Source organism: Pongo pygmaeus, chromosome 9 (assembly GCF_028885625.2).
Source record: "Pongo pygmaeus isolate AG05252 chromosome 9, NHGRI_mPonPyg2-v2.0_pri, whole genome shotgun sequence".
Classification (NCBI taxonomy): Eukaryota; Metazoa; Chordata; class Mammalia; order Primates; family Hominidae; genus Pongo; species Pongo pygmaeus.
The window spans coordinates 123658086-123673337 of NC_072382.2; the positions used below are offsets into that span (position 1 = coordinate 123658086).

The 15252-nt window shown below is 42.7% G+C and overlaps 1 long non-coding RNA gene across 1 annotated transcript in view; it reads left to right on the forward strand.

Moving 5' to 3' along the window:
• The window catches only part of LOC134740285 (uncharacterized), a 77255-nt gene extending 64440 nt beyond the window's left edge, over positions 1 to 12815 (forward strand). Inside the window, exon 6 of the long non-coding RNA XR_010127653.1 lies at positions 11707 to 12815. This is a non-coding gene — a long non-coding RNA (uncharacterized LOC134740285). The remainder of the gene's footprint in view (positions 1 to 11706) is intronic.
• The last annotated feature ends 2437 nt before the right edge of the window (positions 12816 to 15252 follow it).

Sequence of the window (15252 nt, forward strand, 5' to 3'; positions counted from 1 at the left end):
GTCCTTCTTCTTTATGGTAATATCTAAGCAGAGGCAGTACTAGCATTACACATCAGGCAAGCCACGGGGATTTGTCATCAGAAGCAGCAGACATAGAGAGATGCTAGTCTAGATGACCTCTGGATCTCTTCACTCTGAGGTCCTAGGTAGGTCCAGTAAACTGTGACCCAGAAATGAGAGCTTTGGACCGCATGATGGGCATTTTATTTTTGCTTTTCTTTTAAGGGAATATGTAATTCTCATGCCTTTCTGGTCTTCAGGAAACTGAATCTGACAAGCAGAGTAAGAATGGAGTGTTTTGGCTACAGACCCCTTTTACCTGGGGGTGTTTGGGTCAGGGGATGTGGGAAGTGGATGGTTAGACAGGGTGCCCAAGGCCAAGCAAATGGCCTTTGAAAGTTCAGGTGATGCTCATGGGACACCTGTGGGCAGGAAATTGCCTGTGATCTAATTGTGTTTGGAAAGGCCATACATGACTTTTCTTTTTTAGCATCATCAGGAATCACTTTTAATATTTTAATTTTAATTTTTATTAAGACAGAATCTCCCTCTGTCGCCCAGGCTGGAGTACAGAGGCGTGATCTGGGCTCACTGCATCCTCCACCACCCAGGTTCAAGTGATTCTCATGCCTCAACCTCCCAAGTAGCTGGGACTACAGGCCATGCCACCATGCCCGGCTGATTTTTTTTTTTGTATTTTTAATAGAGATGGAGTTTCACCATGTTGACCAGGCTGGTCTTGAACTCCTGACCTCAGGTGATTGGCCCACCTTGGCCTCCCAAAGAGCTGGGATTACAGGCTTGAGCCACCATGCCAGGGCCAGGAATCACTTTTAAAGAGTTGATAGTTCTGTTGTCTTTTCATTATATGGTGCTAAGAATTAATTTGGTTGTAGTCTCCACTGGCAACTTCTTGCCCTTGGGTTCAGTAGGAACAAGATCTTCCAAAACAAAATCGACACTAACAAGGTATCATAATGTGGCTACTCAATCTGGATCCAAACCTCCCTCACCTTCTGGGTTCCTAGGTCTGAGCATGAAGGGGGCAGGGTACCCAAGTAATGACTGAATCATCAGCACAGCCCAGCAACCACAGGCAGAGATCAGTGGAAAGTTACAACAAACCCCTGTTGCTCAGTAGAGGAAACAAAAAAAGCCTAGCATGAGAGAGACATAAGGTGGAGTAACTTAATTATTAATTAGCTAATTTGTTCAAAAAATATTAATGTCCTTACCATGTAGATAGCTCTGCAGCACGGCATGAGCCACTGTGGGAGAATCTGTCCTCAAGGAACTCATAAGCCCCTTACATAAGCCATAATACTTTGAAAGCTGAAGTGCAAAGAACCCAATTAGCTAACTGCATACAGACAGTAACTGCTGTGGGAATTTAGAGAAGGGAAAGATCTATAGGGACAAGAAATGCATTATGGAAGTGGTAAGAATCTGAGTGAATTTAGAACATGAATAAAATTGGGTGGAGATAGGTGGTAGGAGAATTCCAAGTTTGGAGGGAAAAGATGGAATACAGTTGTAGAATAAGAAAGTTATCAGGTGTTATTGGTCTATCATGAGTTAACATGAAACTATTATGAAAGACCTAAATGTCATGTAAAAGGGTTTAGATTTCATCTTTTAGACAGCAGGCTTTAAAACTTTTTATTACAGGCTCATGCCTGTAATCCCAGTACTTTGGGAGGTTAAGGCGGGAGGATCCTTTGGGTCAGGAGTTTGAGACCAGACTGGGCAACGTGGTGAGACATCATCTCTACAAAAAATACAAAAAAATAGCCGGACATGGTGGTGCATGCTTGTGGTTCCAGCTACTTGGGAGGCTGAGGTGGGAGGATCACTTGAGCCCAGGAGGTGGAGGTTGCAGTGAGCTGAGATTGTGCCACTGCACTCAAGCCTGGGCAACAGAGTATGACTCTGTCTCAAAAAAAAAAGTAAAAAGAAAAATAAAATGTTTAATGTAAGTAACACTTAAAAATATTTTTTCTTCCTTGTTTCCCCTCTTCCTCCCTTTCTTTCCTTCCTTCTTTTTACATTTCTAGATTTAATTTTTATATTGTACACAATTAGGATTATGTGCATTTCCTTCACAGTTGAGCCATGTGGTGTACTGGGATTACATTTTCCTTTTACAATATGTTGTTTTCCCTGGAATTAATAATTATATTATTTAAAATTCACTTTTGATGTAGTCATCACTAATTTCCCCCCAGACTTTGCTTAGTAGCTAAATCTCCTCTTAGTACTTTTGTTCATTCAAACACCTCAGGGACTCTCTGTTTCATGTTTTCCTGGAGGACTTCTGGAGCCCTCTAGGTCTCTGCTCCCATCTTAGCTGGATTCTCATGGACCTATTACATAGTGTCTTTCTAACATTTTCCCTGAATCTTCTGGAAATTCCTTTCACCCCACCCCTGGGTTGGATTTCCTGTTTCTTGGATCTCGCATTTCTTGTTTATGTGTTCTTTTTGGTGGGGCACACCCTCCAGTATTTTAAGAATGAGTGCAGAGAAACTGCATTTTTGAGACCTTACTTGTCTGAAAAAATTCTTTGCTCTATTTTGACCTTTTATTGATAGCAAATGTAGAATTTTTTATTGTAAATTATTTTTCCCTGGAAATTTGAAGATATGTTTCTGATGTCTTTTAACTTCCCGTGTTGCTGTGAAAAGTCCTATGCTATTTAGACCCACCATCCTTTATAGCTTCCTCATTCTGTTTCTGTGGAAGCTTATAGGATGTTCTCTTATAATTTTGCTGGACATTTACAGCCATTCCTGTCTGGAGACTTGTGTCTTTTTGTTCTGGAATTTTTTCTTGCATGATTTCTTTGATAATTTTTGCCTTCGTCTTTTCCATTCTCTCTTTCTAGAACTCCTCTGATTCACATGCTAGATGATCATGAATCCTTTAATTTTCTTAGGTTTTCTAGCTTCCATCTTTATATTTTGTCCCACCTTGCAATATACTTCACCTTTATTTTCCAACTTGTATATTGAATATTTTATCTCTGCTATCTTCTTTAATCTTTCTGAAGGTCATACTTACAGTTTTCTTTCTCCTCCTCCTCCTCTTCCTTTTCCCACCCCTCCTTTTACTACTCCTAGGGTTGCTCTTCTTTCCTCTGAGTTTTTTGATCCCACTGATTTGTTTTGGTCCCTGACTTTTCAGATGTGGGTTCTCTTCAGTATATGGTGACCTTTATCTCTTCCTATTTAGGAGATCAGCACTGAAAAATCCTATTGGCAACTCCTTGTACATAGGAGAGGCTTGTCTAAGGGTGAGCCTCATTGTAGGTTAATACATGTGGGAAACACAGTGGTAAAAACCTTTAAGTCTTTTTTTTCATGGGCTTTTGTTCCATGGATAAGTTGGTTTTTTTCCTCTGCCAGAGGGAAATTCAGCAATTTCTTCATTGGTGTGGGGAAGGGGCACAGGCCAAATCTATCTGAGTTCATGAATAGGAAAAGGGACCCCAAGATATCACTGCTCCATGCGTAGATTTTTATGTACTTCTCTTCGTTTTCAGTAACACATTGCCATCATCAGCGTGCCTGCTGATCCATGTCTAGAGTCCTCCTGGTTCATCTTGTCCAAGAGAATAAAACTCCCGTCTTCTGCCAGTGTGGGGAAGGGGCAGCTACTGCTTCTCATACACGCTTTTAACTCGTTTTCATTTTACAACCTAACCCTCTCTCCTGATTTTAGAGGCATTTGATATTTCCAATTCCTAAGCCCTAATGAAGTTCTTTGATAAAAAACCGCTTCAACGAATCAATAGCTGCTCCCCATTGACTTTCCAGCTTTTACATTTTTGAGGTTGTGTCTCTATTTCTCATCTTTCAAAGATCTGTTTCCTTTCTATCCTTCTACTGGTGTGTATGTGTGTGTGTGTGTGTGTGTGTGTGTATGTGAAACTTCAAGAGGGAACAGAAGTAAACATAATGTTTTAATCCATCACTTAGAACCAGAACTCAGGACAACTTCTATCAATAAAAGTAGCTGCTCATCTGAAAGACAGCAGCACATCCATGTGCCAGGCATGCTCTTCTTTCAGTCCGTAGTTACGTTGAGGTGTACATATATGAACCTGTGTACTTGTGTTATACTCATCAGAACTCCACAGCATCACAAGCTGGGACAACATCCTCATACTGTGGTAAGGAACTATGAACCGCTGAAGGTTTTTGAAAATGAGACATGAGAAAAACAGGGGCTTTCGAAAATGGACCTTCAGAAAGTGGGGTAAATGATAAATTGGATATAAGAAAGTCTAAAGAGAAAGAGGCAAGCACAGAAGCATTTTCAATAGCTGGGCATAAGATAAGAAGGTCTATACAGGAGGATAAGGGTCATTCATTCATTCAACCACTTATATTTGTAGAGACCATTAAGTGCCAGGCATTTTGCCAAACACTGGATTTATAGCTGTGGCACATTGTATTTTCCAAAGATGGCTGCATGAGTGTTTCCCACCCTACATGCTCTCCTTACAGGGGGTTGCTGACCCTCCCCCGTGGGGTTGAGAGATGGGTTACTCTCCCTCCCCATTGACGCTGGGTGAGCCTGGGACTGTGTCAAAGTGGCAATGGGTGATTGGACTCAGTGATAGAAGGCAATACAGTTTCTGCCTGGTTCACTGTCTTGGGACACTTGCCTTTGGAGCCCTGGGGGGCCATGTAGCATGTATGGCCACTCTGAAACTACTGTGAGGGACAAACTATCAGGAGAGACTACACAGAGGTGAAGAGGTGGCCCAAAATGCCCCAGCTGTTTGAGTTTTCCCATCACAGATATGTGAGTGATGAAGTGTCGGCAATGGTTCCAGCCCAGCCTTGGTCTGATGGTCGTTACTGGGAGACCCTGAGTGAGAACTGGCTGAACTGGCTGAGCCCATTAAACTCCAGAACCATGAGACATAACAATCGTCATAAATGTTGTTTTAAGACACTGGGTTTTGGGGTGGCTTGTTTTGCAGCCGTAGAGAAGGGTAAATAAATAATTATGGCACGATATGATAAGTCTCATAATAGCTGTGCTGACATTGTGCAATTGAATCATAGAGAAGAAAGTGCCTGATTCTGCCGGCACAGTGTGGGAGGGAAGGTGGTTAGGTCAGGGAAGTGTTTAGAGGAGAGGTGAAGTATGAGCTGCAACTTTAAGCGTGAGTAGGTGCATGTCAACTACATACTACAAATGGAGAGAAACAGACTGATAAAGGCAGGAGAAAAAAGAAAGAATTGGCAGCGTTTTGAAACTGCTTCACTATGGGGCAGGGAACAAAGAAAGAGACAAGCTATAAATGGCTACGAGGTGTTTACTCTCTTCCTCTTGGTCTTATTCATGTAAAGATATTCTAGTACCAGTGGCCACTGCCTATGTAGCCTCTTTTGCCTCATTTAAATTAACTTTACCTGAATTTAATCAAAATCTACAGTGTTCAGTAAAAAATTCTTTATTAGTAGAAACAAGGCAGACCCTGGAATCTAGAGGTACAATAGTGATACCGTCTAATAACTAGCATGTGACCTCCTCTCTCTATGTGAGATTAAAGGATCGGCTGCTGATATCACGCAGCTAAGCATGGCTGTGTCTGAGATGCATGCTCTGAGCATCCCCTTTGCACCTGCCAGCGTGCTTGGGCCGTGCTTTTCCCTTGATGCACACACATTGAAATGAAGGGGACTCCCTCCACAGTCGCTTGGCTTACTCAGCTCTCTGCACTAGCCCATCACTGAGTGAAGTATTGGGGGTGGGGAAGTGGGGTGTGTGTAGAGGAGATGAGAGGAGAAATCAGCTTTTTCTTGGAAAAGGACTTTTTGGTATTCTTTTCTGATCAGGAGCAAGAAGACAACTTAATTAAGAGACAGTGTTTAATGACAAGGAAAGAAAATGTTCCTTATCTTGTAAATTCCTTTGCTAATGGAATCTTCCAGCCTACCCTGGGTAAGTAGGTTGACTGTGCCAAAAGGATTCACTGCCAGGAATGCTCCATCATTCAAGTGCAGGGCAGGAGCCTCATGATATGGGTACAGACTGGCCATCCTACCATTTCAGAATTTCGGATGTTCCTTGACTATAGAAACATACCTGCAGGCCTGCTGCTCCCAGGATTTTCTCAGAAAATGTAGCCATTTTGCGTGATCACATTTCCTTATCATACAGTCCCACGCAACCCCAAGCATGAGCCACATTTATTCCTGAAGCACAGGGTACACTTTCATGTGCTTGCCCTGTTATTTCCATCTGGATTTCTCTTTCCTCCCTTCCTCCCCTAGGGAACTTATCCTCATCCTCAGATGCAGACTTCAGTGGCACCTTCTCTGTAAAAGCTTCCCTAGGTAGAATTGATTGTTTCTACTAGATGCTGCCTTAGTTGGTAGTGAAGTATAGACAATATGAAACATGAATATAGATTTAAGGGTCAGATAGACATGGATTCAAATCCTGATTAGCAAGATTACTAATTCTGTGATTTGGGGCAAGATAGTTGTATTAGGTTCCTAGAGTTGCTGTAATAAAGTACCAGGAGGTAGGGTGGCTTAAAACAATAGAAATTTATTATTTCACAGATCTAGGGTCTCAAGGGCTGAAGTAAAGGTGTTGGCACATCCATGTTCTCTCTGAAAGATATAAGGGGAGGACTTTTCCTTGCTTCCTCTACCTTCTGGTGTTTGCCCACAATTCTTGGCTTTCTTTGGCTTGGAGAGGCACCACACCAATCTCTGCCCTGCCTCCACCTTAGCCTAGTTGTCCTCTTCTTTTGTGTCTCTACATTATCTTCCCTTTGTGCATGTCTGTCTCTTGTGTCCAAATTGGTCCCCTCTATCAGGACGCCAGTCACACTGCGTTAGGGCCCACCCTAATGACCTCATCTGAACTTGATGACATCTGCAAAGATTCTATTTCCAAATAAGGTCACTTCACAGGTACCAGGGGCTAGAGCTTGAACACATCTTTTGAGGAGACACAATTCAACCCATAATAGAAGTTAATCTTTCTAAGCTTTAGTTTCCTTATCTGAAAAGTGGAGGGTTATAATAGTAGCAAAGTCAAAGAGATATTGTGGGGATTCAATTAAATAGCACATCTGAAGTATTAGACTGGATGCTTGGCAAATAGCCCTCAATAAAAGGTGGCTTTATTAAAGAAAACATCCACTGGGTGGAGAAGCAATTCAACTTTGTATTCTCAACTCCCATCCTCCAAAACCTATCATCATCTTGAGATTTCCTGCTAAACCCACTGAAACACTATATGTACAGAAACTCCTCTAAGATCTGGGCAGTGGGGACAGTAATCATCAGAAAAAATTTACCGAAGGAAAAGTGACTTTTAAAGAAGAGAAAACTGAGGCACGGTCTGCCTGTTTCACATCTCAAACTGTGACTGATCCAAGTTTGATTTTATGAATTAAGTTGGCAGCTCTCCTTATCCTAAAACCAGGTACCTTTATATTCCTTTGCATATATGCCCAGTAATGGGACTTGCTGAGTCAAATGGTATTTCTGCTTCTAGATCTTTGAGGAATTACAACACTGTCTTCCACCATGGTTGAACACAGGAACAGAAAACCAAACACCACATGTTCTCACTTATAAGTGGAAGCTGAACAATGAGAACACATGGACACATGTGGAGGAACAACACATGCTGGGCCAGTTGAGAGGGTCAGGGGAGGGAGAGCATCAGGAAGAATAGCTAATGGATGCTGGGTTTAATACATAGGTGATGGGTTGATCTGTGCAGCAAACAGCCATGGCACATGTTTACCTATGTAACAAACCTGCACATCCTGCACGTGTACCCCAGAACTTAAAATAAACGTTGATGAAAAAAAGAAATAAAAAATAATAAAACCAGGTATCATTAGAAGGAGAAGCCACTAGCTTGGCTTTATTTTCTTATTCATTGGAGAGACTTTGGAGACTTCTCAGAAAGCATCTTGACTTCTGTCCTGGAGATTCGCAGGATTTCAGCACCAGAGGCCCTGAACAACGGTCAGGCAGTTCCAAGATTTCCCTTGTATGCGTTGTCCGTGGGCCCAAACTCAATGACACTGTCCAGCTCTCAGGAAGTAGTGCAGAGGATGAAAAGCAACCACATGAACTGCCTGGCCTTCACAACCCTAGGGAAACCACCCAGAGCCCTGACAGCTCCTTCATGTCAGTGTTCCAATGAAAGCCATCAGCCAAAATGCATTTCATCTGGGAGCCCTTCTGGTCCAGTCTCTGTTGCCTTTTCTATGTGATCATTCCTTGGCCTTCGAAATCAGTAATAGTCAAAGCAATAAAGACTAATTTTATGCTCTAGAATTTGACAGTGAAAAATATTTTAGGTGATGGTCTGTGACTGGTTGATTTAGGAAACCAACAAACCTGACAGCTGAACATAACCCAACGGCACAGGAGTAATGGGATGATCATATGTTCTGTTTTGCACCATGTAAGGCAGTTGAAGTGCAATTCAGCAGATCAAATGTAACTCTTCTTGGCTTTTGCTCTTTTTCTTTTAGGAAATAAATATTTCAAACTATTTCCAGTATATCCTGTCATATAGGTCAAGTTTTCAAAATACTTGCATTAGTAAGGGTTCCCTAGAGAGCAGGATGTATATAGAGAAATAGATTTATTATACAAAATTGACTCACATGATTATGCAGGCTGACAAGTCCCAAGATCTTCAGTTGGTAAGCTGGAGACCCAGGAGAGACAATGTGTAGTCCAGTCTTAGTCCCAAGTCCTGAGACCCAGGATAGCTAATGGTATAAGCTGTATCCTAAAAGCCATGGGCTCAAGACCCCATGAAAGTCAATATTTCAGTTTGAGCCTGAAGGTCAGGGAAGACTAATGCCCCAGCTCAAAGCTCATGCAGGGGCAATTGCATCTTACTCATGAGAGAGTCAGCCTTTTGCTCAATCCAGGCCTTCAACTGATTGAATGAGACCCATCTGCTTTAGGGAGGGCTATCTGCTTTACTTATTCTAGGGAATCAAGTGTTAACTTCATCCAAAAACATCTGCACAGACACATCCAGAATAATGTTTGACCAAATATCCAACTAAGCACCTTGAGGCCCAGTCAGATTGACACATAAAATTATCACAATACTGGGGTTGATTTTTACACAGCTAAGAGTATGGACTTTTGATTCTGAATGCTTGAGTTCAGATGCACACTCAGCTGTTTACGTACTACATGGCCTCAGGCAGGTCACTTTATTATATCAGGGCCTCAGTTTCTTCAGCTGTGAAATGGACATAATAATAGTTCCTCTATCACAGGTTTGGTGTAAAGACTAGATTAAGAAAAATACTTAGCATAACACTTTGCCCAGGATAAATGCTCAGTAGTAACTCTTTTATTCCTCCCTCCCTTTATTCTTTCCTTCTCTATACACTTTTAAACATACAATGTAGGACGTATAAAGATGAATGAGATGTGATTCCTGCCCTTGAGGGGTTTATGGTATGACACTGAAGGGCAAGGCTGTGAACAAGAACCATGTGTATAGATTCAGGCTGGGCACAGTGGCTCACACCTGTAATCCTAGCACTTTGGGAGGCTGAGGTGGGTGGATCACCTGAAGTCAGGAGTTTGAGACAAGCCTGACCAACATGGTGAAACCCCATCTCTACTAAATACAAAAAATTAGCTGGGTGTGGTGGCACACACCTGTAATCCCAGCTACTTGGGAGGCCGAAGCAGAAGCATCGCTTGGACCCAAGAGACGGAGGTTGCAGTGAGCCGAGATTGTACCATTGCACTCCAGCTTGGGCAACCAGAGAGAAACTCTGTCTCAAAAACAAACAAACAAACAAACAAACAAAAAAACATGTAGATCCTGAGACAGAAGTATGAACACTCCACTGTGGGGGCATGAAGCAGAGCTATGGAGCAAAATAGTGAAATGTTCTGCACAGCTTGTCATTCTGGTACAAGGTACGGAATGGAGATTTTCATCTGGCAATCTCTGGGTATGAAAACCAGACTGGGACAGTAACCAAAAACATCCCCTCAACACCTCCTAGCTCCTTCCTCTTTTTACAGCCAGGCTTCCAGACATGGTCTACATTTCATCTTCCCACCACGAAACCTCCCCTCACTCCCAGACCTGCTGCAGTCAGGCTCCTGTCTCTACTCTTCCACTAAAACTTCTCTTTTGGAGGCCAACTTCAGCAGTCTCTCTTAAATTCTTACTCTGCTTTTTTGATTGACTTTGTGCCTTCCTCTTTTTTGAAGCTGATTTGTGTTCTTTTTGTGGCACGGCTCTTTTCTGTTTTTCCCCCTCTGTCTCTGACTTGTCTTCCCTTCCACCCACCCCTTAAGTGCTGCACTTCTCTCAGGTTCCTCTTTTGAATATCTTTTTTTTTTTTTTTTTGAGGCGGAGTCTCGCTCTGTTGCCCAGGCTAGAGTGCAGTGGCACAATCTCAGCTCACCACAACCTCGCCTCCCTGGTTCAAGTGATTCTTCTGCCTCAGCCTCCTGAGTAGCTGGAACTACAGGCACATGCCACCATGTCAGTCTAATTTTTGTATTTTCAGTAGAGATGGGGTTTCACTATGTTGGCCAGGCTGGCCTTGAACTCCTGACCTCGTGATCTGCCCTCCTCAGCCTCCTAAAGTGCGGGGATTACAGGCATGAACCAACACACCTGGACGCTCTTTTGAATATCTTTTTTTTCTTGGCCTATGCTCCCAGGCTGGCCTCAACTCTGACCTCAACTATCATTTGTGTGCTATATTTTCAACTTAGTTTTCCCTCCTGGATTTCTTTTTTTTGAGACAGAGTTTCACTGTGTCACCCAGGCTGGAATGCAGTGGCACGATCTCGGCTCACGGCAACCTCTGCCTCCTGGATTCAAGTGATTCTCTGCCTCAGCCTCCCAAGTAGCTGGGGTTACAGGCACGTGCCATCACGCCTGGCTAATTTTTGTATTTTTAGTAGAGTCGTGGTTTTACCACACTGGCCATGCTGGTCTCAAACTCCTGACCTCAGGTGATCCACCTGCCTCAGCCTCCCAAAGTGCTGGGATTACAGGTGTGAGCCACTGCGCCCAGCTCCTCGATTGTAGACGCATGTTTCCTGAATGTTTCACCTAGATATTCTATACTATTAAATACCTCAAATTCAACATGTGCTCTTGATTTTCATTTCTGACACCTTCCTCAGCCAACCAGGCCAGAAACCTGATAGTCTCCAGGTTTCCTATCCACATCCTCTCAATTCTATGAACAAAATGTCTCTGAAATTTGTGATCTCTGACCTTCCTTGTCTTTCTCTTGTCTCACTGCAATAGACTCCTGGCTGACCTTAATACCTCCAGGCTCTACTTGGTCCTGGCTATGGACCTCACACAGTCCTCTTAGACATGCATCTGATCAAAGCCCACTCTTGCTGAAAACCCTTCTGTTGTCCATTAGTTTAGGAAAAAGTCCAGACTCCTTACTCCAACCTTCAAAGCTCTTTATGATCTGATTTGTACCTACCTTTCTAGCCTATTTCTTCCAAGATCCTGAAATATAATGGCCTATTTGGGGCTGAATTCTGTCTTCCCAAAATACATACGTTGAAATCCTAACCTCCGATACTTCAGAATGTCACTGTATTTGGAGACAGGGTCTTCAAAGAGGTAATTCAGTTAAAACGAGGTCATCAGTGTGGTCCCAATCTAATATGGCTGGTGTCCTTACAGGAAGAAGAGTTGTGGACATAGACACATACAGAGAGAAGAAAGACCATGTGAAGTCACAGGGAGAAGACAGCCACCTACATACCAAGGAGAGAGGCCGTACAACAAACCAACCCTGAGGACACCTTGATCTTGGACTTCCAGCTTCCAGATTTACCGGAAAATAAATTTCCGTTGTTTAAGCCACACAGTCTATGGCATTTTGTTATGGCAGTTCTAGCAAACTAATATATAGCCTATATCGTATACTACTCAGTTTAGACTACTTTTATTTTGGAACATATTATACTTTTGCTACTTTTGCTTATGCAGTTTCTTTCGCTTAGTGCCCCTTGCTAGTAGATATTTATATTTAAAGATATTTTAGGCCTGGCACAGTGGCTCACATCTGTAATTCCAACATTTTGGCAGGCTGAGGTGAGTAAATCACTTGAGGCCAGGAGTTTGAGATCAGCCTGGCTAACATGGTGAAACCCCTTCTCTACTAAAAAATACAAAAATTAGCCAGGCATGGTGGTGGGTGCCTGTAATCCCAGCTACTTGGGAGGCTGAGGCAGGAGAATTGCTTGAACCCAGTAGGTGGAGGTTGCAGTGAGCCCACATCACATCACTGCACTCCAGCCTGGGCAACACAGTGAGACTCCATCTGAAAAAACATATATATATATATATTTTTTTTTCTTCAAAGTATTTCTCAAAAGCCTATGATCATCAGAGCTAAAAGTAATTTCTCCCTCTTCTACGTTGTTTTTGTAATTTTCCCTTATTTCTAACAAAGCAACCATCCCATTATGTTTTATTTCTCCTGTAAAATTGCACCAGTCCTCAAAGAAAAGATCAGAGCAGTGACAAGAGTCAAGTCAGACATGGTGGTTGCTTGGAATGATATGATGACAGTGTTGGTGAAAATACATGAAAGGAGGTAGAATGGATGACTGTGGTGGTTTATAAAATGTAGGGAGACAAGTTAAAAGTCCATATGAAGGATGCAGTCCTGGAATGAGGATGCTGTCGTCTTGGACCATAAGACATGAAGACAAGAGTGGTGTTATGAACTGAAAGGAGCCAGGAGCTTTGTTGGAACAGAACCACCCTATTAACCCTGGACTTCCTGCCTGGGCTGATTTGCATTTGAGAGAGAAATAAACTACTATACATAAGCCACTGCAATTTGTTTTCCCACTTGTAGTCAATATAATCCTAACGGAGAGAGCAGACAACAAGGTAAGTGTGTTAGCCCACCCATTTCCTGCCACTTCCCACTTCCTTCTCTGTTTCTATGAAACTTTTTTTCACACTCAAGTCATAGTGAACTCCTTGTCTTACCCACAGAGAAGTCTTAAGACATTCCCCCAGCCAGCTGGTTGTCCTCTTTGTGTTCCTATAGCCCAGTGCTATGAGAAATTAGTGCACACGGTGCCATGGGAGACTCAACAAAGGCCACACTGGGTGATAGAAACGGCAAGTAGAAAGCCGTAGAGGCATGACAGAGACTGGCACATTCAGTGAATTGCAAGGAGCTTGGCATGGCTGAAGTATAATGTAAGTGATTGAGATTGAAGCTAAAGAGGTAGACAGGAGCTAATACTGAAAGGTCTCTTTTGCTAAGCTAAGGATCTTAACTTTCTCATGCCCCCCTTGGAACATTCGTTCCAAAGAAAAACAAGAAGAGGGGAATATCTTTGCCATTGATTCACCTGTATAAGCACTGTTGTTGAAATAACCTTATAACCACTGGTGCATATTTCAGAGGAAAACAGAACCAAGGCAGTGCTAAGGAGGCAGTGCTGGAAGAAGAAATAAACACATTACAGTCAACCCTATAAATAATCAAGTAGTTCCAAAAGGACCTCTTTAAACAACTTTTCTCCTATCCCGTTATCATAAGACCTAACATTCAACCATCAGTGATATATTTATTAATTCTTATTAAAGGTATTATTTAGTTAAGATGAGAAACAGGGGACATTAAGAGGAGGTAAAATCCTTTACTTCCAAATGTTGCTGTTAGCTGACACTGGTGAATAGACATGTGACAATGAAACCCAACCAAAAATTGAGGAGCCAAAATAATAGAAGATGGGTGAAGATGAGGAGGAAAAGTCTTCGCTGGAAGAGCAAGCTGACTCCCCCCATGAGGTGAGAAGTCAGGGGGCTACTGCTGCCAGTAACATCTCCCTTACAACTGTTGATGCAGACAGTCTGACTGGGTAGGGAGTGAACTATCCCAATAGGCTGTTAAGAAGAGCTGACAGTTTAAGGGAATGGAACAGCATGTAACTGATACTACAGCATGGAGAGCAAAATGTGTTGGCCGCCTAATGTGAGTCTTCCTCACCACCACCGCTCCTACATTCCTGTTCCCCAGAGCAGGTTGAGCCTCACTTGCCAAAGGAAGCAGGGGTGGGAAGATGGTTGGCCTCATGCCCACTTGGATATCTGCTGGGTGAATTTTGCACATGCTGCTAAGTGCCCAGTGGCACCCAGGGTTCCCTTTTACATTATTAATTACCCTGAAATTCAGCCACATGGTCCCTCTGCCTGCCTGGACCAGTGCTTGATGACAGCTGCTATTGGAAACTGACTGTGCTCCAAGAGCCCCCAAGATCCATTCTCACCCTCTCAGCGAGGGTCCTCCCAAGCCAGTGAGGAGAATGCACATCTGTGTGTGCGGGCACCTGTGTGTACTTGGCTTTATGCATTTATCTCTTGGTTCCAGGCACAGACTTGCATGTATATATGTATATGTACTTGGAGATTGTGTATGTGGGTGTGGATTCATGCTCATCTCTGAAGGCATTTCTTGATTATTGGTGATGATTTTGGAATGAACCTGGTGGACATTTTAAGATTTCTTGAGGATCCAGAAGTATTTCCACCTTAATGTGAAGAAACACAGGAATAGTAAATAATAACTCTTTTATCTCTTCTGAAAGGGGAGGGGCAAAATTTTCAGAAAGTTATTTCTGGAAATTAGGGCAAAGAGGAAAAAAAGTGAGATTGAAGATATTCTGAGAAAGTTTTCAGTTGGGATCACCTCACCCTCCCTACACAAATTTCTCACGTTCCCCTTTTTCTGATTTTGTTTTAGAAGGAAGGTATTGAAATGGGTATTTGTGCAGTGTATAATTTTACACACACACTCTCTCATGTGACTGTATACACATGTATGCATTAACATGCTCATTTGGTACATGCAATGTGCAAGGTATTTTGCTAGAAACTTCGGGAAGTACCAATGTAGTTTTCCATTCACCCTCAAAGATCTCCAACTCTGTTAATGACAAAAAAATTAGCAGAAAGCAGTGAGTGTTAGAAGCCAAATGGCTGCTATGATCATCATGTAGCAAAGAAGTTCAGAGGTGGAGGGATTCACTCCCTCTGCAGCCAGGGCAGGCTATAAGGAGGAGCTGGAACGTGAGACCAGTCTTGAAGATGAGGTGGCTCTTCCTATGTGAGTACATTGCTGGAAACTGCCACTGTGGGAAATAATGGGAAACAGCAAACCAATAACAGATAGGGCCAAGTGATGAAGCTCCCAGAAAGCCA